Source organism: Lathyrus oleraceus, chromosome 1, assembly GCF_024323335.1.
Source record: "Lathyrus oleraceus cultivar Zhongwan6 chromosome 1, CAAS_Psat_ZW6_1.0, whole genome shotgun sequence".
NCBI classification, from domain to species: domain Eukaryota; kingdom Viridiplantae; phylum Streptophyta; class Magnoliopsida; order Fabales; family Fabaceae; genus Lathyrus; species Lathyrus oleraceus.
This window is the reverse complement of record NC_066579.1, coordinates 303,594,690-303,619,806: the sequence shown is the minus strand read 5'-3', so window position 1 is coordinate 303,619,806 and position 25,117 is coordinate 303,594,690. Positions and strand designations below refer to the sequence as shown.

Genomic DNA, 25,117 nt, shown 5'->3' with positions numbered 1-25,117 from the left:
TCACTTAGGCATATATTTAGTATTTTAAAGTGGTAATCGCTTCGCATTGGAGTGTTACCACAATTGTGTAATCATGTCTGTGATCGAGTCTGTAATCGAGTTTGGAGCACTTTGGAAGGAAGTTAATCCTGCCGCCATTTTCATTTCCGCTTTGCAATTTATTCAACCCTCCGATTGAAGCAGGTTTTTATTACTTGTCTTTATCTTATTTATTTTCTCGCTCTCGCTTTACTTTTATTTATTTCCTCGTACTCGCTTTAAATTATTTATTTCCTCGCACTCGCTTTACTTTTGTTTATTTCCTCGCACTCGCTTTAAATTATTTATTTCCTCGCACTCGCTTTACTTTATTTATTTCCCGCACTCGCACTACTTTTATTTACTTTCCCGCACTCGCACTACTTTTATTTACTTTCCGCACTCGCACTACTTTTATTTAAATTAATGCACTTTTACTTTACCACGTCTAACAAAATTTATAAGGTTAGAATGTAAGGATCGTAATTGAACCGATAATCCGTACAATTGTTCGTTGAAGCACTTAAGGGCTATTTTAACTTTCAACTTAAGTTTTCTCGCACTTCAATTCCATTGGGTAAGATCGAAAGTCGTCCAACGTCTATTTAAACTTAATTGTTTTTAACTATTTCAAAAACAGCGAAAGCGCTTTGTCTAGTTCATTAGGAGTTTTTAACTTAAGAAGAAAAGAGATTTTAAAACCATTTTCGGACGCGTTTATAAGTTTAGAGTCTGGTTCGTGAGAACCTCTTTTGGTTAAGAAATCCAAGTTAAAATACTTTTCAACTTAGTCAAGATACTATATTTCTTAAAAATAGGTTTACTACTCTAACGCAATGCCTGCCTTTTTATAAGTGACAATAAGAGGGTATGATTAGGGAGTACAACTCGGTTATGAATACGCGAAAGCGACAGTTCCCGTTAAATTAGTTCTTTTCAAAGTAGGAAACATTGCCCATAAGTAATCCTATTAGCAAGTACTTGGATTATTAATTGATTATGTGAATTACATTCGACCCTGTCTTCATTAATTAAACTTTATTCAATAATTTACTTTTCATTGCACACTCTAAAAACACCTATTTTGATTGCCTTTGATAAACACCATAACAATAGATAACGATAGATTGACACTTGGTCTCTGTGGATTCGACAATCTTTTATATTACTCTGACGCGTTCGTATACTTGCGGAAACCACGCATCAAGTTTTTGGCGCCGTTCCCGGGGACCAATTTCGTCAAATTTCATTTTCCTATTGTTATATTGTTTAGACTTAGGCTATTTTCCTTCGGTCAATGCGAAGAACTCGCAGCACCGGAAGTTTAAGCTTAGTATATCCTCTGGCGGAACCTGAACGTTACGCTCGCACACGTTTATTCTTTCATAGAATTAAGAGAGCTATGGCCGAAGATCAAAACCAAAGACCTCTTAAAGATTTCGCTCAACCACAAATGAAGAACCTAGTTCTAGTATAGTAAACCCAACTATCCCAGCTAATAATTTTGAACTTAAACCATCCCTGTTGCCACTAGTGCAACAGAGGCAATTCGCAGGTCTCGCAACTGAGAACCCAAACCAACATTTAAAAATATTTCTTCAATTAGCAGACACTTTTAAAACCAATGGAGCTTCTCCTGAGGCAATACGTTTAAGATTATTCCCTTTTTCCCTCAGAGATAAAAACCTATCATGGTTAGATTCCCTTCCACCCAATTCCATTACGACTTGGGATAACCTTAGAAGAGTATTCCTTGCTAGATAATTTCCCCCGAGTAAGACCACCGTTCTTCGAAACCATATAACTAGATTTACCCAAAACCAAGGAGAATCGATGTTCGAAGCTTGGGAGAGATATAAAGAGTTGTTACGAGCATGCCCACATCATGGTTTAGAAAATTGGTTAATCATTCAAACCTTCTATAATGGACTTCACTATAACACAAAGACGACCATCGACGCTGCCGCAGGCGGTGCTCTGATGAACAAACCTTATCCTGAAGCTAGTGCCCTCATCGAAGATATGGCTCAAAACCATCAATCATGGGGAGTCGAACGAGTGATAGTAGAGAAGAAGGAAGCCCGAGGAGGAGTGCATGAACTAAGCTCTATAGACATGATGCAAGCTAAAATGGACGCATTAGCCCTTAAGGTCGAGCATATGTGCATAAACCCGAATACTGTAGCCGCAGTTTCGTCGGATTGTGAGATATGTGGAACCAAAGGACACCAATCCGCAGAATGCAGTCTATTAAATGAAACCCACTCTGAGCAATTGAACTACACCCAAGGGAACCCATACTCGAATACCTATAACCCTGGATGGAGGAATCACCCAAACTTCTCCTATAAAAACAATAACCCAATCAAAAATAATGCACCTCCGAGACCTAGTTATCAAGCCCCAAGTTCGAATCAACCTATGCAACCTGTGCCACCAAAGCCTAGCCTTGAGAAAATTATGGAAAATTTTATCACTGCTCAAACCCAACAAAACAAGGAGTTCATGAACCAAAACATTCATGTTAACGAATTGATTACTCAGTTAGGAACCAAGGTTGACTAAATAGTTACTCATACAAAGATGCTTGAAACCCAGATCTCTCAGGTAGCTTTAAACCAAGCCCCTCAGACTACACCTGGAGGAAAATTCCTTGGACAACCTCAACAAAATCCGAGAGGACAAGCCAATGCCATTACCCTAATAAGTGAGAACGCTTATGATGAGCCACCAAACCCTATATTGAGTGAACCCGAAACTTCTAAGGAATATACCAAACCCCCGGACAAAGTAAAGGAACTAGAGGAACCTGAAAACCAGGAAGGTCGAGAAAAAGGAGAAGAACCTAAAGATAAAACTTATGTACCACCCCCGCCATATAAACCACCTATACCATATCCGCAAAGACTCAAACAAACCCAGATCAATAACCAGTATCAAAAATTTATTAAAGTTATAGAAAAACTTCATGTAGAAATCCCTTTCACAGAAGCCATCACCCAAATACCTTCTTATGCAAAGTTTCTCAAAGACATCCTTACCAACAAACGTAGACTTGACGATCCGAACCCTTTGGAATGTAATGCTATTTCCGAGGACAAATTAGCAAAGAAAGATAAGGATCCTGGAAATTTCTCCATTCCTTGCCTTTTGGGTAATCATGTCATCGAAAAAGCTTTTCTAGACTTAGGAGCTAGTGTGAGCTTAATGCCTTTAGCAGTTTGTGAGAGGTTAAACTTAGGAGAATTACAATCCACTAAGATGTCACTTCAGTTAGCCGATAGATCTGTTAAGTATCCGATAGGCATTTTAGAAGATGTCCCTATTAGGATAGGTTAGTTATTTATCCCCACTGATTTTATGGTCATGGACATCAAAGAGGACAATGATATACCAATCCTTCTAGGTAGACCATTCTTATCAACTGTAGGAGCCATAATAGATGTCAAGAAAGGAAAGTTGACATTTGAGGTAGGTGACGAGAAAATAGAATTTATACTTTCGAAATTTCTTATGGAACCTATGATGGGAGACGCGTGTTATGCCTTAGATATCATTGATGAATGTGTTAGAGAATTAGAACAAGAAGAAATTATAAAAATAATTAAGTTACCATCAACTCTCATAAAGGAAGATGATGACTTTAAGAAACCCTACATCGATGATAACCTTTACGAATGTTTATCCCTTACCCCAGATCCTATGCCATGCCCTAAGAAACCAACCTTAGAACTTAAGGAACTGCCTAAGAACCTGAGATATGAGTTCCTCGATGAAGAGATGAACAGTCCAGTCATAGTCAGTGCTACCTTGAGCCAAGAGGAAACGAACCAACTTTTAGACGTTTTACGAAGACATCCCTCAGCCTTAGGATATAATATCTCTGACCTGAAAGGTATAAGCCCATCCGTATGCATGCATCGGATTTCGCTAGAAGAAGATTCAAAACCCTCCAGGGAACATCAGAGAAGAATAAACCCTATAATGAGTGATGTTGTTAAGAAGGAAGTTCTTAAGTTACTTGAGGCAGGTATAATCTATCAGATCTCGGATAGTAAGTGGGTGAGCCCTGTGCATGTAGTACCTAAAAATGGAGGCATCACAGTCGTGCAAAATGATAAAGGTGAACATGTAGCAAAACGTTTAGAAGGAGGATGGCGGATGTGTATAGATTATAGAAAATTAAATAAAGCAACCAGGAAGGATCATTTCCCTTTACCATTTATAGACCAAATGTTGGAGCGTCTAGCTAGACACTCTTACTTCTGCTATCTAGATGGATACTCTGGATTCTTCCAAATACCTATCCACCCCGAAGATCAAGAAAAAACTACCTTTACATGCCCTTATGGAACTTTTGCCTACAGACGAATGCCATTCGGCCTCTGTAATGCCCCAACTACTTTCCAATGCTGCATGATGTCAATCTTTGCAGATTACCTAAATGGTATCATGGAAGTGTTTATGGATGATTTCTTGGTTTGTAGATTTGATTTCCACAATTGCCTTGCTAACCTTGAGAAAATCCTGGAGAGATACGTGGAGGTGAACCTCGTGCTAAACTAGGAAAAGTGTCATTTCATGGTGACCGAAGGAATAGTTTTAGGACATATAGTTTCTGAAAAAGGTATAGAGGTAGATAGAGCTAAAATAGAAGTTATAGAAAACCTAAAACCACCAAAAACCATCAGAGAAGTCCAAAGCTTTCTTGGACACTCTGGATTCTACCGACGTTTTATTAAGGACTTCTCCAAAATAACCAAACCTTTAACTGGACTTTTAATGAAAGATGTTGAATTCATTTTTGATGAAAAATGTAATGACGCATTTAATCTTTTAAAGCAAGCGTTAATCTCAGCACCCATTATGAAACCACCTGATTGGTCAGAACCTTTTGAAATAATGTGTGATGCTAGTGATTACGCAGTTGGAGCCATTCTAGGACAAAGGAAAGATAAAAAATTACATGCCATTTATTATACCAGTAGAACCCTAGATGTTGCCCAACTTAACTACGCAACAACTGAAAAATAATTACTCGTTGTAGTTTTCGCTATAGACAAATTTAGATCTTATCTAGTAGGAGCAAAAATTATAGTTTATACTGATCATGCTGTCATTCGTTACCTATTAAGTAAGAAAGATGCCAAGCCCAGGTTACTCCGATGGATTCCATTACTACAAGAGTTTGATTTAGATATAAGAGATAAAAAAGGCACTGAAAATGTAGTAGCCGATCACCTTTCTAGGCTAGAACATCTAAAACCTGAACTAGTACCCATAAACGATGATTTCGCCTATGATAGACTGATAGCTAGAGTAGAAACCATTGAAGATAATAACCTAAGCCCTCATGAGCACTCCCAAAATTCCTTAGCAATAAGTAACGTACCATGGTATGCAAACTTCGTTAATTACCTAGCTGCTGATATAGTACCCCCTGATCTTGACTACCACCGCAAGAAGAAATTCTCCCACGATGTGAGAAACTTCTATTGGGACGAACTGCTCCTTTTCAAAAGGGGTAAAGATGGCATTTTTCGCCGTTGTGTTCCAGAAGAAGAGGTAAATAATATTATCAAGCATTGTCATTCTACACCTTATGGTGGACATGCGAGCACCTCTAAGACATACGCCAAGATTCTTCAAGCTGGCCTATTTTGGCCTACTATGTGGCGTGATGTCTATGCTTGCATTATCAAATGTGATAGATGCCAACACACTGGAAACATTTCAAGGCGTGATGAAATGTCTCTAAGAAACATTCAGGAAGTAGAACTCTTTGACGTATGGGGTATAGATTTCATGGGACCTTTCCCACCATCCTTAGGAAATATGTATATCTTAGTAGTTGTGGACTATGTGTCTAAGTGGATTGAAGTTATAGCAGCACCCACAAACGACACTAGGGTAGTAATCAAACTATTTAAAAACTGTATATTCCCTAGATTTGAAACACCACGTTTAGTCATAAGCGATGGAGGATCACACTTTATATCGAGAATATTTGATAAACTTTTAAGAAAATATGGAGTTAGGCATAGAGTAGCAACACCATACCACCCACAGACTAGTGGCCAAGTAGAAGTGTCCAATAGGGAGATAAAACAAATCCTAGAGAAAACTCTTTCTATTTCTAGGAGAGACTGGTCTTAGAAGCTTCAAGAAGCATTATGGGCCTATAGAACCGCTTTCAAAACCCCTATAGGAACTACTCCTTACCAACTAGTCTATGGAAAATCCTGTCACTTACCGCTCGAATTAGAGCATAAAGCCTATTGGGCCATTAAAACTTTGAATTTAGACTACCTGGCCGCTGGAGAAAAGTGTACCCTAGACATTCATAAATTAGAAGAACTTAGGCAATCGGACTACGAGAATGCAAAAATATATCAAGAGAGGATAAAAGCCTATCACGACAAAAGAATAGTAAAGAAAAACTTCAAAGTAGGCGATCCTGTTCTCCTTTTCAACTCTAGGTTACGACTCTTCCCGGGAAAGCTACGTTCAAGATGGACTGGTCCTTTCGAAGTATCCAAGATTCTGAGATCCAGAGCCGTAGAAATCAAGAACGAAACATGTATTCCATTCATTGTAAATGGACAAAGACTGAAGCTCTACGAAGGAGGAGACATTCCAACATACTACTCAAGCCACGCTCTGATTGATCCACCAATCCCTACTACTACAGGTGTATAAATTCTAATCATCAAGCTAATGACGTTAAACAAGCGTTGCGTGGGAGGCAACCCATGGTTTTTCTTTCATTTTACTTTTTCGCATTTATTTAATTTTTATTTTATTTTATCATATTTTGTATCGAGACTAAAAATTTGAATGGTTTGCATTTTCAGGATCACTTTCTTAACTTTTACAGGATGCAGGATTTCGATGATATGCACGTGGCCTATAGAGATAATGCTCAGAGAGAGCGCTACATCGCTCTGTACTAGCGCCCTATGGCACCCACATGTTACCCTGATCAGCACTGTATGGAGGCACTGGGTATCGAGCCGAGTATCCGATTCCTTAGCCACCAGCTTCACTGGGACGAGTTTGCCGACGACTTGAGTAACACCTACAGGAACCTGACATTGGAGTTCCTGAGTTCATTCGACTATGACCCATACTCTGGACCAGATGGGTATGCTGCTTTCAGGCTCTTTGGAGTTGAGTACTCTTTCAGCCAGAAAGAGTTCGGCGACCTATTGGGTTTCCAGACCACTCCTGATGCTATCCCGGAGACACCTATGGGATATTTTCTGGGTAAGGAGGTGGAGAAGTTTTGGAGTGATATATCAGGTGGCGGAAGCCAAGATCCGTCTACACAGTTGTCTTATGTTATACATAACCCTGCCTTTAGATACTTCCAGATGATATTGGCACATTCCTTCCTAGGAAGACCAGATGCAGAGACATTACTGAGTGAAGAGGAGATCTTCCTACTATTTTGTGCATTCCAGTCTCGCCCAGTAGCATGTGGGAACTTTTTGTTATGTGGTCTCAGCGGTGTCTCCAGATCTACCGAAGGAGTCATCCATGTGGGCGGGATCATCACGCAGATTGATATCGCTTTAGGTTTGTCTCGCAAGCTATCACATCTCTGGATCTACTGTGGGTACACTACCATGGACATCGACTTCTGTTTGACCAGAGGGTTGATGAGGAGAGCCTTTTTCCACCCATGTCAGTTCCGACTGCTGGTCGACGGCGAGGCTATCCATTATTTCACACTGCCAGATCCTATGATGACCAGTGTGCATGATCCAGCGAATTGGAGTTATGCTCTAGAGGGTCAGGGAGAGACCGTCGAGGAGCCGAAATCACCACCCATTGCTGAGTACACGCCTACACCACCTTCTCCCAGGATCACTGTTTTCTCTAATAATCTTTCATTGCAGACCCCCGACATCTGCACCCAGATTGCTGAGTGTCTTAGAGAGATCGCAGAACTTAGACAGGAGGAGGATGACCTCACTTTACAGATGGGAGTGTCTGATCTCACCCATGCTACCGAAGCCGATTGTTTATATCAGGAGATCGCAGAGCTCAGGTAGGAGATAGCCATGCTCCGTGGATCCACTCAGGAAGACGATATCCCCACTATATGATCTCACCATTTCATCTTATTTTATCTTCTTCTTATAATTCTCATATTCATATAACTCATTTTATATTATCGCATTTGGAATATTACATAAACTATGTCTATACATTGGTATTTCCACTTTTATCTATATATGTCTTATGTTCGTTTTATTTGCATTTTTTTATTTTATTTTAGTTGTTTATTTATTTATTAGTCTAATATTTAATTTTTATTTTATTTTATTTTTACTTCTATAAAAATTATGCAAGCCAATGATACTAGGAAATCACAAGACAAATGCTATCCGGACCCCTCAAAGCCAAAAAACAAGAGAAGCCCAAACCAAAGGACCAAAATCCGGCCCAGCCAGATTTTGCCTTGTGGCGCCCGCCATAGACCCTGTGGGGCCCGCCACAGCGTCTGTAAAAGGTCGGGGCAAAACCCCTTTCTTCACCATTTTCACACCTTACAACCTTCCAAACCCATTTTTTCACCTTGGAAAAACATCCTTGAACCGACAAAAAGCTCATACCTTTCTAATCACCACACCGTACAAATCATTTTTTCGATTTCCATTTTCGATTTCATCCGTCGGATTTCGTAAAAATCCAACCTTTTCACGTTCCACTTCATCTTCTTCGTCACTTTTCGAGAGCTACACAATGGAGTTTAATGGATTCATTCTTCGAGGAGGGAAACCGATAGATAGGCAGAGGAAAATTATCGAACGGTTGCAAAATTGGGAGATCCTCCCGACAAGGTATGTTGACGAAAACTGTCTCTACACTTTAGGTATCTATCATAGAATATTTCATTTATTAGATAATTTAGGATTGCATAATTTCTTTCCCAACAAAGAACCTACCTATGAGCGATTAACAATCGAATTCTTGAGTTCCTTAATCTATATTGTCAATCCTAACACTGCTAGCACAGTTGGTACTGTCAGATTTAGAATGTTTGCTGTTGAATATGAATTCAGTACCGACGAACTAGCAAGCTTGTTAGGAATCCCTCATGGGGACGGTGCTATTTGTGAGGCCCCTTTGGATTCGGAATGGTCAGTCGAGGTATTTTCCTTCTGGGAGCGATTATCAAACACTTCCATAAACTCTTTTGAAGGAGTTCTTGCCTCGACTATCCATAACCCGACCATCAGAGTTTTTAGATATCTGTTGGCATGTACTACTTTTGGCCAGGAGAATCAAAATAAGGTTAATGCTAGAGAGCTTCTATTTTTGCAAGGAAGCCTCACAAATAGACAAATTAATTCGGTCTCGTTCGTGCTCGCTCATATGGCTTTAACTTTAAATAAAGCGGGACCGATTTCTTTTGGTGGATTGATTACGTCTATTGCTCGGGCGCTTAACCTGAACAATGAGATGGCTACCCTAGACCCCTTACCTCCTCGCACAATTAACCTAAAATTTCTTAGAGACATGAAATTATGCCGTTTGAGGAGAGAAGGAGGCTATATGCTTATGGTTCATGGTGTAGCCATCCCATCTATTGTTTTACCTTGGACTAGACGTACAGATGTACGAGATGAAAGGAATTGGACCTACGCTTTAGATGCTCCACCTATTTTGGGTCCTCTTCCTCCTAACATTCCTGATGAGGCGGGACATGACACTGATGATGAATATGATCGGAGAGAGAGATCTCCCGTACCCCATGTGTCCCCCCATCATCCTTCACCACCACACACCGCACCATCTTCTTCTTCTACAGGTACCACTCCTGGCTTTTATATTACAGAGGAGATGTGGCATGACTACATGGCTAGAGAGCAAAGGCGTGATGACCTACTCTCTACCATCCAACAATAACTGGCGGATAACATGAGCTTCATGCAAGAATCGCAGCGGAGGAAAGATAGATCCTACGATACTGTTTTACAGTCCCTGCTTACGATTACAAATACGCAAGCCCGTCAGCAACAATACCACCAGCAACATATCGCACTCATCGAGAACACTCAGGGTTCCATTATAGGTAACCTTCGAGAGGTGAGGGTCGCTCAGGATGCCTTGCAGGCCAGGATGGTTCAGCGAGACCGTCGTCGTACTCGATCCCGTCGTCCACCTCAGGATGGCGAAGGCACCAGTGGTCCGCAATAGGTTACCAGGTAACTTTTCCCTTATCTTATTTCGAAACATTAGGGACAATGTTCGATTTAAGTGTGGGAGGATCCTTTATCGTTTTTCTTTTATTTTCAGTTAGTTTGTTTATTTTCTTTGCTGTTTTTAGATAGTTTTTTTTATTTTATTTTCTCTTAGTTGTTTATTTTGCTTTTTAGTATAATGCATGAGTTTGACGAGTCACCAAATATAGTGTATCTTTAGTACAATCTAATCTCCCCATACCTTTAGCCCCACCGAAATTTTTTGCAAAAGAAAACAGTGTTATTCCGAAAGTTTTCAGGTTTTAAAGACATGTTTTGAGTAAGGATACAGTGACTTGGGAGAACTTTGCGAAACATCAGTATTATTTTAGCACCATAGACTTCGTAAATATAGAAACCACTCCCGAAACCCCATATACCATGGCCTTAATCATCATTTCCGTATAAGTCCTCAGTAGTTTATATCAGCAGTCAGCTCCGGCCTACGCATCCTCTACGTAGGGGACCGATGCAAATAAGTGAATGATCCAGCAAAACAAAAAAATAAAAGAAAGCAAAAAGGCAACTCCGGTATAGGTGACCCTCACAAAGTCATTTAAACCAAAGAATTGTAAAAATTTGCTACAAAAAGAAAAAGAAAAAAATAAAAAGAAAAAAAGAAAAAGAAAAAGAAAAAGAAAAAGAAAAACTTACCCACTGTTAGTTGGTTCAAAGGTATCTGGCACTGAACTCGGTAGGGCGGATTACGATCCGATCCCCAACAACTACAGTTGGGTCAAATAAAAGGGTTTACACATATTTATGTGCCAGCAACCCCATGCTTAGGTCATAATCACTAACAGGTCACTCTACTATGAAGCATGTACGGATAACGGGCTTAATGTGATTGCGCCTGAATGAAAAGGACACAAAAAGAGATGAAGAGGCAGGCCTAGATATTGTGGGATAATATAGGTTGGTTGTAGGTGTTTAATTGGCTGCATTATATGGTAAAACACTAGATGGTTACTAATGTCTTGACTGATGTCATGACATGTATGTGTGACTACATTGTAGTTACTGCAGGACTAGCTAACACAGGATTTATTGAATGTCAAACTGAATGTTGTGACATTCATACCTGTCAACAGATACTAAGGAATAGAACAGCAGGTGTTCTGTTAGAACTTAGTATTTATTTCCAGTCTGGTTATCAAGGAAAGACCAGACCTGGCATAAGGCCTACTGACTGAATGTCAAACTGGATGCTATGACATTCATTGACAGCAGCTACTGAACATTAGACAGAGTGGTGTTCTGCTATACTTCAGCATGTAACTTAGTTTGTTATTCAAGAGAATAACATAACTAACTGAAGGCCAAATGTGTAAATGTTAAGTTGGACACTTTGACATTTATTAATGTAAGCTGTTACTGTAGTATGGTCTTTTTGATCATGTACAGGTCAGCAAAATTATATAGTCTGTTTTCTGGAAAAACAGACTCAGCATATGGACCTTGATGTCAAGCTGAATGTCGTGACATTCATGCCTGACAGCATATGCTATATTGTAGGTTGTTCAGTTTTCAGTTTCAGCTTTTTCTCAGGCTATTCTTCAGGGATTCAACAACTGAGAGAAAATCCAGGAAATCAACAACCAAGCTACATTCAATGAACCTAACAAATAGCCTATTTGTTAGTAACCTAAATGTTGAATTTATGGGAACTCACGTGACCTTAAAATCAGGAGAATACAGGTGCAAAAGCCCAGGGTACTGCAATATAAAAGGAAGGCGTTCCTTCATTCAGTTTCAGGGATTTTGAGGCGTGAAGATTTTGTGTGTCCATCATACTTCACTGCTGTATTTTTGTGAGTCTTGTATTAGACGTATCTTGTAAGCCAAGCCATTATCAAGTAGATGATAGCTGTGGCATAGGGTGTTCATTGAGTTGTAAGTGTTGTGTCGCTCAAAGCTTTTAAGCGTGAGTGATGTGTATCTTGATTAAAGCTGTGAAGCACAATCAAGAGTTGTTTGAAGTGTGACTTCAACTTGTCTTTAATATTGTTTAAAGATAGTAATCACTGAGGTGATTGAGGGGGAGTGAGTAGGAACTCTGATCTTAGGTTAAGATTGAAATTGCATTGGGTAGGGATTAAGTGATAAGTTGTAAACGGGTGAGTTTAGCTTTGAATTGATACTACTAATAGTGGATTTCCTCCCTGGCTTGGTAGCCCCCAGATGTAGGTCATGTTGGACTGAACTGGGTAAACAATTACTTGTGTTATTTACTGCACTTACTGTTAAGTTCTGCATAATTCCTGTCTGTGCAGAATTGGATGTCATAACAATCCGTGTGACATCCAAAGTCTGATAACTAGAATTTCAATTGGTATCAGAGCAGGCACCCTGCCTGTGAATTTCTGGGTGAGATCTAGGGAAGTTACTTTCTAGTACCATGGACAAGGATTTAGGACACTCAAACAGACCACCCATGTTGGATGGCTCTAATTATGATGACTGGAAGCCTCGTATGATAGCCTTCTTAAGGTCTCTAGACAGCAAAGTCTGGAGAGCTGTCAACAAAGGATGGGAACATCCAATGAGGACAGGTGAAGATGGAGTCAGTGTGCAGATTCCTGAAGAAGAGTGGGACAAGGAGCAAGAGGCATTAGCTCTTGGAAATTCCAAGGCCTTGAATGCATTATTCAATGGAATCAGCAGGAACATCTTCAGGCTGGTACACCACTGTGAACTAGCTAAGGAAGTTTGGGATACCCTCAAGGTAACTCATGAAGGTACCTCCAAGGTGAAGATGTCCAAACTTCAGATGCTGACCACCAAGTTTGAAAATCTGAGGATGAAAGAGGATGAGACTATTCATGACTTTCACATGAATATTCTTGAAATTGCAAACACCTCTGGTGGACTAGGTGAGAAAATGGCTGAAGAGAAACTTGTAAGAAAGATTCTCAAGTCCTTGCCTAAGAGATTTGCTATGAAGGTCACAGCCATAGAGGAGGCGCAGGACATCTGCAACATGAAGGTGGATGAACTCATTGGTTCCCTCCAAACCTTTGAAATGGGCTTGGGTGAGTATGCTGAGAAGAAGAACAAAAGTATAGCTTTTGTATCTAATGAAGAAGAGGAGTCAGAAGCAGGATATACGGGAGGTGATGAAAGTATATCAGAAGCCTTAGCCATGCTTGGGAGACAGTTCAACAAGCTCATAAAGAAATTTGATCAACAGGGCAGACCTAATGTCAAGAACGTCCCGTCTGACATAAATAAAAGATCAACTTATGAAGAAAAGGCCAACCAAGGCAAGGGAATCCAGTGCCATGGATGTGAAGGATATGGTCATATTAAGGCTGACTGCCCTACCCTTCTCATGAGGCAAAGGAAAGGGCTATCTGTCACCTGGTCAGAAGAAGACACTGAGAGTGAATCTGAAGGAGAATCGGCCAAACATGTCACTGCTATGACTAGTGTTTGTGCCTTAGAGGATAACTCAAGTGGAGATGAGCTCACCTTGGATGAGCTTGCTGTCTCATATAAAGAATTATGTGTTAAAAGTGCAGAAGTTTGCATCCAAGGAGAAAAGCATAAGAAACTCATCAAAGAGCTAGAAGCTGAGAAACTAGAGCAGCTGAAAGTCATAGAGGGTTGAAGGGTGAGATCTCTTTACTGATCTCTAAGCTAGACCAAATGACCAAATCCATCAAAATGTTGAATAAGGGATCTGACACCTTGGAAGAGATCCTGAAGACAGGACAGAAGTCTGGAACCACATCTGGTTTAGGCTTTGGGAAAAGATCCTCAGCTGAACGCAAACGCCCAAAGGCTAAAGTTCAGAAATCCAAAGGAAAGTCTCGTCCAAAGTCACAACATCGAGGAACCAGAATGAACAATCATCAGAAGAAGAAATTCAAGAGATGGAAATGTCATTACTGTGGTAGATTCGGTCACATAAAACCATTCTGCTATAGGCTGCATGGTTACCCAAACCAGACCTCTCAACGTAGGCCTAAGAAAAAGGTGTCTACGCATAATGTCCCCATTAAGAAACAAACATGGGCGGCTAAGCAGACAACTCAGGTCAATCCTAAGCAGCTGGCATCTAAGACTCACTTCTCGCCTGAGAATCAACAGTGTGTTGCTAACCTTGCTCACACTTCTTCAAGGGGACATATCAGACAAGATTGGTACCTTGATAGTGGCTGCTCAAGGCATATGACTGGGATGAACAACCTAGTGGTGAATCTACATCCTTTTAACACCAAGTTTGTGACATTAGGTGATGGAACTAAAAGAGAAGTCATGGGTGTTAGGAATCTGGACTGTCCAGAAACTCCAAAATTGAGTGATGTATTGTTAGTAAAAGGACTAACTGTGAACCTCATAAGCATAAGCCAGCTGTGTGACCAAGGATACAAGGTGGAATTTACCAAGGGAGGATGTGTGGTGTTGAATGGGTGCAATCAAGAAGTGATGAGAGGAGAAAGATCCAAAGATAATTGCTATCTATGGAAATCTAAAGACTCTCTCAACTTTCCCAAGTATCCTTTGGCCAAGGGAGATCAGGAAGGGAAGCTGGGACATGGAAGACTTGATCCCCTTCAGGTAAAAGGAGTGAAGAAGAGCATGTCCAAGGGAGCTATGAGAAGAGTCTCATATCTGTCTTTAGATAAAAGGACAGACTGTGGAAAGTGTCTGATCAAAAGTTATGAGCCCTTGGTACCCATTGGTCATCATACAACTGATACGACAGCAGGGGATAGACAAAGGTGTGTATTATTGACGTCTGCAGAAACTCAGTACCTAGCTTGTGGTAGCAAGTGGGCATCTCTAGTATGGAGGAACCTGATGCAGACAGAGTACAATGTCACCCGGAATGTCATGACATTGTACGTTACTAAGTGTGAAACTAGTAAGGGCAAAGAGGGAATGCGTGCGTCTGAAAAGTTATAGCAACTAATGAAGTTAGTTAGCTACTGTTTAATAAGTCAAATTATTAAACAACAAATAGTGGGCTCTGAGTGGTCAAAATCTAATAGACCTTACTCTTGCATAAAGCGTTTCACATTCAGTCGCTTCAAACTCCACTCGTGCAAACCCTCGTCCAAAGAAACGGTTCATCTTCCCTCTAAGATTTTCAGCATGGCTCGTCAATCCGATACCTCCTCCTACACCACCATGTCTGACTCTCTCAGCACTGAGTCTTACCACCCTACCCGGGAGGATCCGGTTGTTGACGCAGCAACTTCGTCCCATGCAAGAAGACCTAAGGAAACGGTCTCCAGGTTTTCATCAGAAATCGCTCTTGATGAACAAACAAGGGAAGGCTCGAGGTATGTGCATAACTCCATTGCAACTATCGTCACTCAGATACTATCTGGTAATCGAAATATTCCTGGGGTTTCTGTTCCCTTGAATACAATCATTCCTGATATTGCTGCATGTCAAGATAAAGCTGTAGTGTTGAGAAAGAATGTCACTGACAATGTTGAGCAACCAGATGCTCATGAGGGGTCAAAGATTGACAAACCCTCAGGCAAAGTGAGAGGTGAGAAGGCCAATGTTACTCAAGGTGTTGAGGACAACCCTAGAGCTGAAACGGTTAACGTGGAAGAGCTATCAGACAATGAACTTTTGGCTTCAGTTGTCCCTAGGATAGCCAAGAGGGTTAGGTCTAGAAGGGAGAATAAGACTGTGGAGCAGAAGTCCCCCTCCAAGGAAGTTGGTGAGACAAATCCTCACAAGCAACCAGAGACAGAGAGTGCACACAAGAGGAAAGGTTATGGACCTACAAAGTCTTGGAGCAAAGAGGTGCCCAAGAAGTTGAAGACCAAGGTTGTGGTGGTGGAGTCTGAATCTGATGTCCCATGTGATGTCACAACATCCATGTCCAGGAAGAAGCCTTCTTCCAGCAGGCTGACAACCAGTGTCCCAGAAGTTCCTATTGACAATGTGTCCTTCCACTTTGCCTCCAGTGTTAACAGGTGGAAGTATGTATACCACAAGAGGCTGGCATTGGAGAGAGAACTGGCTCAGAATGCATTGGAGTGTAAGGAAATTGTGGATCTCATCAAAGAGGCAGGACTGATGAGAACTGTGACTAAACTCCCTAAATGCTCTGAGACCTTAGTGAAGGAGTTCATTGTTAATCTGTCTGAGGAGTGTGCTGATGGGAAATCCAGAGAATTTAGAAAGGTCTATGTGCGTGGAAAGTGCGTGACTTTTTCCCCCTCAGTGATAAATCTGTATTTGGGAAGAGCAGATGAAGTGCAACCAGAACTTGAAGTGACTGACAACACTATCTGTCAAGTCATCACAGCAAAGCAAGTCCAGAAATGGCCTCTCAAAGGGAAGCTGGTGGCCAGTCAACTAAGTGTAAAGTATGCAATGTTACACAAAGTTGGAGCAGCCAACTGGGTACCCACTAATCACAAGTCAACTGTGTCTGTGGCGTTAGGGAAGTTCATCTATGCAGTGGGAACCAAGACAAAGGTGGACTATGGTACTTACATCTTTGATCAGACAATGAAACATGCTGGGAGTTTTAGTGTGAAGGGACCCATTGCCTTTCCATCTCTCATATGTGGAATTGTGCTGAATCAATTTCCACATATCCTGACAGATAATGACTTTGTGAGAAGAAGAGAGAGTCCATTCGCTTTCAGCTACAAACTGTTCCTGGGCAAGCATGTCCCTGACATTGTCTTGACATCAGGAGAAACATCCAAAGCTGGCAACCAACCAGACAAAGCTGATTTTATTGCAGTTCTCAAAGAGACTTGCAAAGAGCTGGAGGCTAGAAAGCATGCTCAAGAAAAGCTCATCTTGCAATTGGAGACTTCTGCTGAGGACACGGATGGAGCTGATAAGCAAAGTTCTAAGGAGGAGGAGGAGGCCAGCTCTGAAGAGGAGGCTGATGATGAGGCTGAGGATTAAATACTTGTTTTTCTGTGTTTTCTGTCATTTGTATAACTCTAATTACTATTTGTGGATCTGTAACTTAAAGTGTTGCTTTGGCAACATTTTTGACAAAAAGGGGGAGTGACAAGTGATACCCCAAGACAACAGAAGTTTACTTTGTTAAACTTTGTTAAAACAGGTTCTCATTCTGACAGATTGAAGTTTTCCTCTACTGCAGCTTATGTGTGATGAAGTGTGTATTTAGCTTCTGTTTGTATGCTGCTATGTGTGTGAAGTTTTTATTTAACTTCCTCCCCTGCAGCTATTGTGTATGAAGTTTTTATTTAACTTTTGTATGTGTGTGCTGTTGTGTGAAGTTTTTATTTAACTTCCATATGTGTGAGTGTGCTGCCACTCTGAGTGTATTAGCTAGTACTAATTCCTGCTAGGTGTGTGATTCCGCTGCTATGAACTCTGTTATGGGGATCAAAGTGTTTTAGCCAAAAATTTGCCAAAGGGGGAGTTTGTAGGTGTTTAATTGGCTGCATTATATGGTAAAACACTAGATGGTTACTAATGTCTTGACTGATGTCATGACATGTATGTGTGACTACATTGTAGTTACTGCAGGACTAGCTAACACAGGATTTATTGAATGTCAAACTGAATGCTGTGACATTCATACCTGTCAACAGAGACTAAGGAATAGAACAGCAGGTGTTCTGTTAGAACTTAGTATTTATTTCCAGTCTGGTTATCAAGGAAAGACCAGACCTGGCATAAGGCCTACTGACTGAATGTCAAACTGGATGTTATGACATTCATTGACAGCAGCTACTGAACATTAGACAGAGTGGTGTTCTGCTATACTTCAGCATGTAACTTAGTTTGTTATTCAAGAGAATAATAGAACTAACTGAAGGCCAAATGTGTAAATGTTAAGTTGGACACTTTGACATTTATTAATGTAAGCTGTTACTGTAGTATGGTCTTTTTGATCATGTACAGGTCAGCAAAATTGTACAGTCTGTTTTCTGGAAAAACAGACTCAGCATATGGACCTTGATGTCAAGCTGAATGTCGTGACATTCATGCCTGACAGCATATGCTATATTGTAGGTTGTTCAGTTTTCTGTTTCAGCTTTTTCTCAGGCTATTCTTCAGGGATTCAACAACTGAGAGAAAATCCAGGAAATCAACAACCAAGCTACATTCAATGAACCTAACAAATAGCCTATTTGTTAGTAACCTAAATGTTGAATTTATGGGAACTCGCGTGACCTTAAATTCAGGAGAATACAGGTGCAAAAGCCCAGGGTACTGCAATATAAAAGGAAGGCGTTCCTTCATTCAGTTTCAGGGATTTTGAGGCGTCAAGATTTTGTGTGTCCATCATACTTCACTGCTGTATTTTTGTGAGTCTTGTATTAGACATATCTTGTAAGCCAAGCCATTATCAAGTAGATGATAGTTGTGGCATAGGGTGTTCATTGAGTTGTAACTGTTGTGTCGCTCAAAGCTTTTAAGCGTGAGTGTTGTGTATCTTGATTAAAGCTGTGAAGCACAATCAAGAGTTGTTTGAAGTGTGACTTCAACTTGTCTTTAATATTGTTTAAAGATAGTAATCACTGAGGTGATTGAGGGGGAGTGAGTAGGAACTCTGATCTTAGGTTAAGATTGAAATTGCATTGGGTAGGGATTAAGTGATAAGTTGTAAACGGGTGAGTTTAGCTTTGAATTGATACTACTAATAGTGGATTTCCTCCCTGGCTTGGTAGCCCCCAGATGTAGGTCATGTTGGACTGAACTGGGTAAACAATTACTTGTGTTATTTACTGCACTTACTGTTAAGTTCTGCATAATTCCTGTCTATGTAAAATTGGATGTCATAACAATCCGTGTGACATCCAAAGTCTGATAACTAGAATTTCATTGGTTAATATAGGAATGAAGTTTATGTCCGTATTTGTGAATTAGTGTCATCATGATACCCTTAGTTTACTCAGTTAGTACCTACCACTGCATCCCGACTTGAACTTAGAAATTTTTACCTAAAGCACTCGTTTACACCAGATTTTCTTTTATGAGCTTTTTAATGTTTTGCTTGAGGACAAGCAAAGGTTTAAGTGTGGGAGAGTTTGATAACACTGAAATTCACCGTATTTTCGACTCCGATTTCGCATGCATTTTAGTAGTTTTATTGTTATTTTGTTGTATTATTACTATGTTTTTCTTTGTTTTCAGGTTTTTACTTTAATCGGAGCCCCGGTCGAGAAAGGAGTGAAAAAGAGCTAAAAACCCTAAAATTCAGCATTTTGTACTTGTGGCTTCCACCATGGCTGGCGCCATAGACCCTTCCATGACGTGTCCAAGCTCAACTTCCCTCAACTGCCACGTTCCCCACTACTTCCACTAAGGCGCCTCAGATTGGCCTTGTGGCGGGCGCCACAAGAGGAAATGTTTTCCCTCCCATTTTCAAGTTGAAGGGTGTAATACCCCAAAATTTACCCTTCATTTTTCCTTAAAAAAAAAAAAATTAAAAAAAAAATAAAAAACGAAAACGAAAAAAAATAAAAATTAATTAATTAATTAATTAATTAAATAATTAAAATAAATAAATTATTTTGGACTTGGGTCTCCCTCATTTGAGCCCATTACCCATGAAAATCAGTCTATAAATACTGAGGTTTCAGTAGAGGAGTTACACTGGGAGTTACACTGGGAGATTCACTTGAGAAAAAGGGAGAGAAGCAAAATACTATGAGGTTTCCTTGGAACAAAACACTGGACAAAACCTGAAGGGAAACCTACAAGCTACTCTGCAGCAACCTCCAGGCAACTCTGAAAGGTTCATTCTGACTCACAGACTTTCAGCTCAAGCAAACCCTGCCATTTGATTTTTCTTCTCCAATCAGGTTTGCCCTATATCCATCATCTTTATGCCTTTAATTTGAATGCTCTAAATATATGAGGTATTATGGGTGAATTTGATACCCTTTTGATGCATGTGTTTGACAAGAGGTTTAGGCCTCCTACCTTTGGTTGCTTTTTATGAGCTTTTAGTGAATTGAAAGGGCATGATTTATGTGATTACATTTTGATTTGAGGGCAACTCTTGGTTACCCTATTTTGCTTCACTAACCCTTTTGTTGAGTTTTTGTGAAGGCACCTAACTTTTGCAGGGATAACTTGCGTGGTTTCCCACTTTATTTGTGGGATATCCCCTGGAGGTTTCATTCCGATTACCTGTACTGACTCACTTTCTTTAATGGTGTTTAGCTTGGAAGGATCCCTGGGTTTCCCATTCCTTTAATTGCTGTAACTTCGGATCTTTATCCGTGTGGTAATTTTTTCCCTCTCTCATACTTTATCGCTTTCTTAGCTGGAAGACCTCGATAGGAGGCAATGTTTGAGCCCATTGGTGGCATTTTACTTTGAGATACATGTTTTGTGTTTTGTATTCATATCCCTGCAGGTAGCGCGGTTCCTTCGTCAAGGACTGCCTTTTTGCCCTCGAGCATCCCAAACCCTAAAACCCAAAGCAACACGTTTACTCCTTCTACTACAGGCGAGTAAGTCTCCAAAGGTCGAGCATCCGGTAGATTGCGTAGTGACGTCGTTCGTCCAAAACCCAATCCATAACCCCGTAGTTAGCCGAACTACGACTTGCTCTGATTCTCATTCTAGATGAGATACGTAGGCATAAGACGCGATGTCTTAGCGAGCACACATCCCCCCAACCCATAGGTCAGCCGAGCTACGAAGACTCTGATTCTCATATTCAGATGAGATACGTATGCAGTGGATGCGACATCCGCGCGAGTCATTTTCATTTAACCCTTTTTTTTTGGCAAACAGCACAAGATAAACCCACACCCTTTAGACAAGAACTACAAAAGTGGATCCCGTAGAGTACTACGGATGCGTAGGGGTGCTAATACCTTCCCTTCGCATAACCGACTCCCGAACCCAAGATTTGGTTGCGAGACCCCGTCTTGTCCTTTCCTTTTTCAGGTTTACTTCGAGCGTTTCCTTTCCCTCCCTTGGGATAAATAACGCACGGTGGCGACTCTTCTGTCTTTTCCTTTCGCCGGTTGTTTTTTTTTCGCACTGTATTTTTCAGGTTGCGACAGCTGGCGACTCTGCTGGGGAGCCTAAGAAGTTGACCTCTTGTTGGTCCATCTTCCCTAAGCGAGTCCCTCCTAGCTTTTGTAGTTTGTTTGTGTATTGGGTGTTCATGCTTTTGTACAGTTATTTATTTACCTGCTTTACCTTATTTCATTGTGTACATATCATTGCTGTATCTGTTGGTTGGCTATGGCTGCTTGGTGATTTTTGTGAGATGAGTTCTATACCCGAACTCGAGTGCACTTAAGATAGGAGAATGGCATAGTCCTGTCAACTTGTGTGGAGTATTCCTTAGCGAGTTGATTTGCAAGTCCATTCACTTGGTGGAGGTCATGTTGAGATCAATAATGTCACATAAGTAAGTTGTGGTTAGACATTACTTGTTCCAATATAGACCTAAGAAGCCAAGGACCTTAGTTTACCTAACCCATCTTGGCCTATTCGTAGGACGTAGTGCGAAAGTCGTTCAAATGTAAGATTTGATACGATTGTTACGCGATACTACACTCATAAGAGTCTCTCTTGAGAATATTGTTGGAATACGAGTAGTCGTTCCTCTGATAATATCCGAAAGATGGGATTATGACTATGGGAACCTTTTGTAGAACATGTTTGGCAGGTTTAAACCTTAGTACACTCCTTTTGGGTGGTTCTTAACCTAAACTCCATGCTCGTGACTTGCGACAAACCCTTGATTCATGGTTGATCTGATCAGGCATCCTTAATATCAATGAAACTCGGGTGTTGATAAGGTGTAAACCATAATCCGCCAAAATGGGTGGTTGATATTAAGGATAACATGATCCATCCCATGACCTTTGTTTAGTGTGCTCTTAATTTCTCTCCAGACAGTGCAACCTGACAGATGTTCAAGCAGATACAGCAATCCTGATTGACATGCCACTGTATTGCATTCACATCGTTGCATCACATCATTTGCATTCATATCATTTAACACATGTTTATCCATTTCTGTGGGGTTTATATCTTCTACTTGATTCTAGTCGGAATTTTCTTGGTTCTCATCAACGGCTTAGTCTTTTTTTACACTGTTTATCAAATGTGAGACTGGAATCAAGGGGGTAGAATACTTTTGGAATTGATAAACATGTCATTGCATTTTCATAGTCATCCGCATGTCTTGCATAACAGGTACCGCCACAATGTTCTCAGTTTGTTTGGTGTCCCACCAGCAGGATAGCTGACTCAGGCATTCACCGATACGGTACCCGCAGGAATCAGCAGAGAGTAATGGAAAGCCTACAGGAAGAGCTCGCCGAGATGAAGATTCGTATGAATCAATTCATGGATTTGGTTCAAGGGGTGGCTCAAGGACAGCAGGAGCTTAGATTATTGGTGCAGAAGGATCCCCCTATTACTCAACCAGAGACGTTGGTTGATCCTCCAGCTGGAGAGGCTAATGGTCCCAATGGACCGGGGCCTATCCCAATCCTACATGTCACCTCCGTTCAACAACCCATTCAGGATGGTCAGGATGATCAGTTCCCCTTGCTTCAGGAAGACTTTGGCATGGACCCCATGTTTAGAAGATTGGAAGAAAGGTCGAAGGCAGTGGAAGGACAGAATCCTCTGGGAGTAGATGTTGCTGACTTGGGGCTGGTCCCAGGTGTGAGAGTGCCACCGAAATTCAAGGTCCCGATATTTGACAAATACAATGGCAGCTCTTGCCCCAAAACTCACGTGCAAGCCTATTTCCGTAAAATGGTTGCATACTCTGATGACGAGAAGCTACTTATGTACTTCTTCCAGGATAGCCTAGCTGGGGCATCCTTGGAATGGTATATGAGGCTGGACAGAGCCCACATCCGTTGCTGGAGGGATTTGGCAGAGGCTTTCGTGAAGCAGTATCAGTATAATGCAGACATGGCTCCAGACAGAACTCAACTTCAGAATCTGTCTCTTAAAAGCAATGAGTGCTTCAGGGAATACGCTCAACGCTGGAGGGATACAGCTTCCCGTGTTCAGCCTCCTATGTTGGAAAAGGAAATGGCCAACATGTTCATGAATACGCTGCCTGAATCTTACTTGGAGCGTCTGGTAGGTTGCAATGCTTCCAACTTTGCTGATGTGGTCTCTACTGGAGAAAGGGTGGAGAATTACCTAAAGACCTACAAGAGCCAGAGTGGAGGTGGATCCTCATCAGGGGTGAAGAAGCCGTTCATTCAGGGACAGAAGAGGAGAGAAGGGGATGCAAATGCCATATCTTCTTATCAGAACAGGGATAACCGGAGGAATAACTTTCAGAATTATCATCAACAACCGTATGTTGCGGCTGTGACCATTCCAGCTGCAGCACCACTACAACAACAACAATCACAACGTCAACCAACTCAGTATCAACAGCAGCAACAACCGGGTAACAGACCCGCTTATCAACAGAGGCAAAGGATGATGGACCGGCGTTTCGACACCCTTCCAATGTCGTACGCTCAGATGCTTTCTAGTCTTCAACAACTACAGCTTGTGCAACTGCGCACTCTGGCTCCTCCTGTTGGTAGACTTCCGGTGGGTTACGACGCCAACGCTAGGTGTAGCTTCCACTCTGGGGCACCTGGCCACAATATTGAGAACTGCAAAGCTTTTAAGCACGTAGTTCAGGATCTCATAGATTCAAAGGCCATCGACCTTGCACCAGCTCCGAATGTCGTCAACAATCCCATGCCCCAGCATGGTGGTGCGAACGTTAATTTGGTAGAGGGAGAAGCCAAGTCCATTAAGGATGTGTTGAAGCTGAAGACTCCATTGTCGGATATCAAAGGATGCTTGCTGAAGGCCGATGTCTTCCCCGGTTGTGGGAAGGGTTGTTTGGATTGTGCCACTCAAAGTGGAGGTTGTTTGAAACTACAGCAGGGTATTCAGGCCTTGCTCGGCAAATGTATCCTCCAGGTTGAGGGTCTGTCTGTCCAAGAGTCTGTGGAAGGGGTTGAGGAAGAAGGGTTTGAAGATGCTATTAATGAATTCGTAGATGTTGTTCCTACTGATTCTGTAATCCATAATGATGTAATTGAACTTGATTCCGATGTTTCGGATGTGTGTACTTCAACGCCTCAGACTCTTCAGGGGCCGATCACTTTCTCCAGTGCTGGCATCATTCAGTATGGTCAAGTCTCTGCAGTCAACGAAGAAGATGGGGATAGTGATTGTGACATTGACAACTGGGTGCGTCCGAGGATCCCGGGTGAAGTCATCAACAATTGGTCTTCTGAAGAGATTATCCAAGTCACTCTTCTTGAAGAGTAATTTTCTTTGTTTATTCATGCATATCCAAGTCTTACGTTCCGCCCAGGGCGTAATGACTCATTGTAGGGCCCATCTATGTGACACTTGCATTTTTTATCATAAATAAAGGACGTATTTTTGCATTCAAATATTTCGTTCCCTGTCTTTCTATTTTTGCAGTTTTTCAAAATAAACAAAATGGCAATGTTTTGTTTAGTTTTCACTTCTTGTTCACACTCATAAACACATACCATCACTCGTGTGATGCACGTCACCGGATCCTATTGATAACGGTTCTGCTATGGCTCGCTTCGACTTTGAAAATCCAATCTTTCAAGCTGAAGAAGAGGATGATGAAGATTGTGAACTCCCTGAAGAACTTACCAGGTTATTGAAACAAGAGGAAAGGGTTATTCAACTACATCAAGAGTCTGTTGAAGTGATTAATCTCAGCACCGAAGACGCCAAGAAAGAAGTCAAAATAGGAGCAGGCTTGGAAAACAGTGTCAAAGAAAGATTGAGTCGGATGTTACGTGACTATGTAGAGGTTTTCGCTGGAAAAATCAAGAGATGATATGGAATGATGAATGTCAAGAAGATTTTGACAAAATCAAGAAGTA

General features: G+C 41.1%; 1 non-coding gene across 1 annotated transcript; it reads right to left on the bottom strand.

Annotated features, from left to right (window-relative positions):
• Positions 1-1,803: 1,803 nt before the first annotated feature.
• Positions 1,804-1,910, bottom strand: LOC127116051 (small nucleolar RNA R71). Its single transcript, XR_007801039.1, has one exon. It is a non-coding gene; the product is annotated as a small nucleolar RNA R71 (small nucleolar RNA).
• Between the last annotated feature and the right edge of the window lie 23,207 nt (positions 1,911-25,117).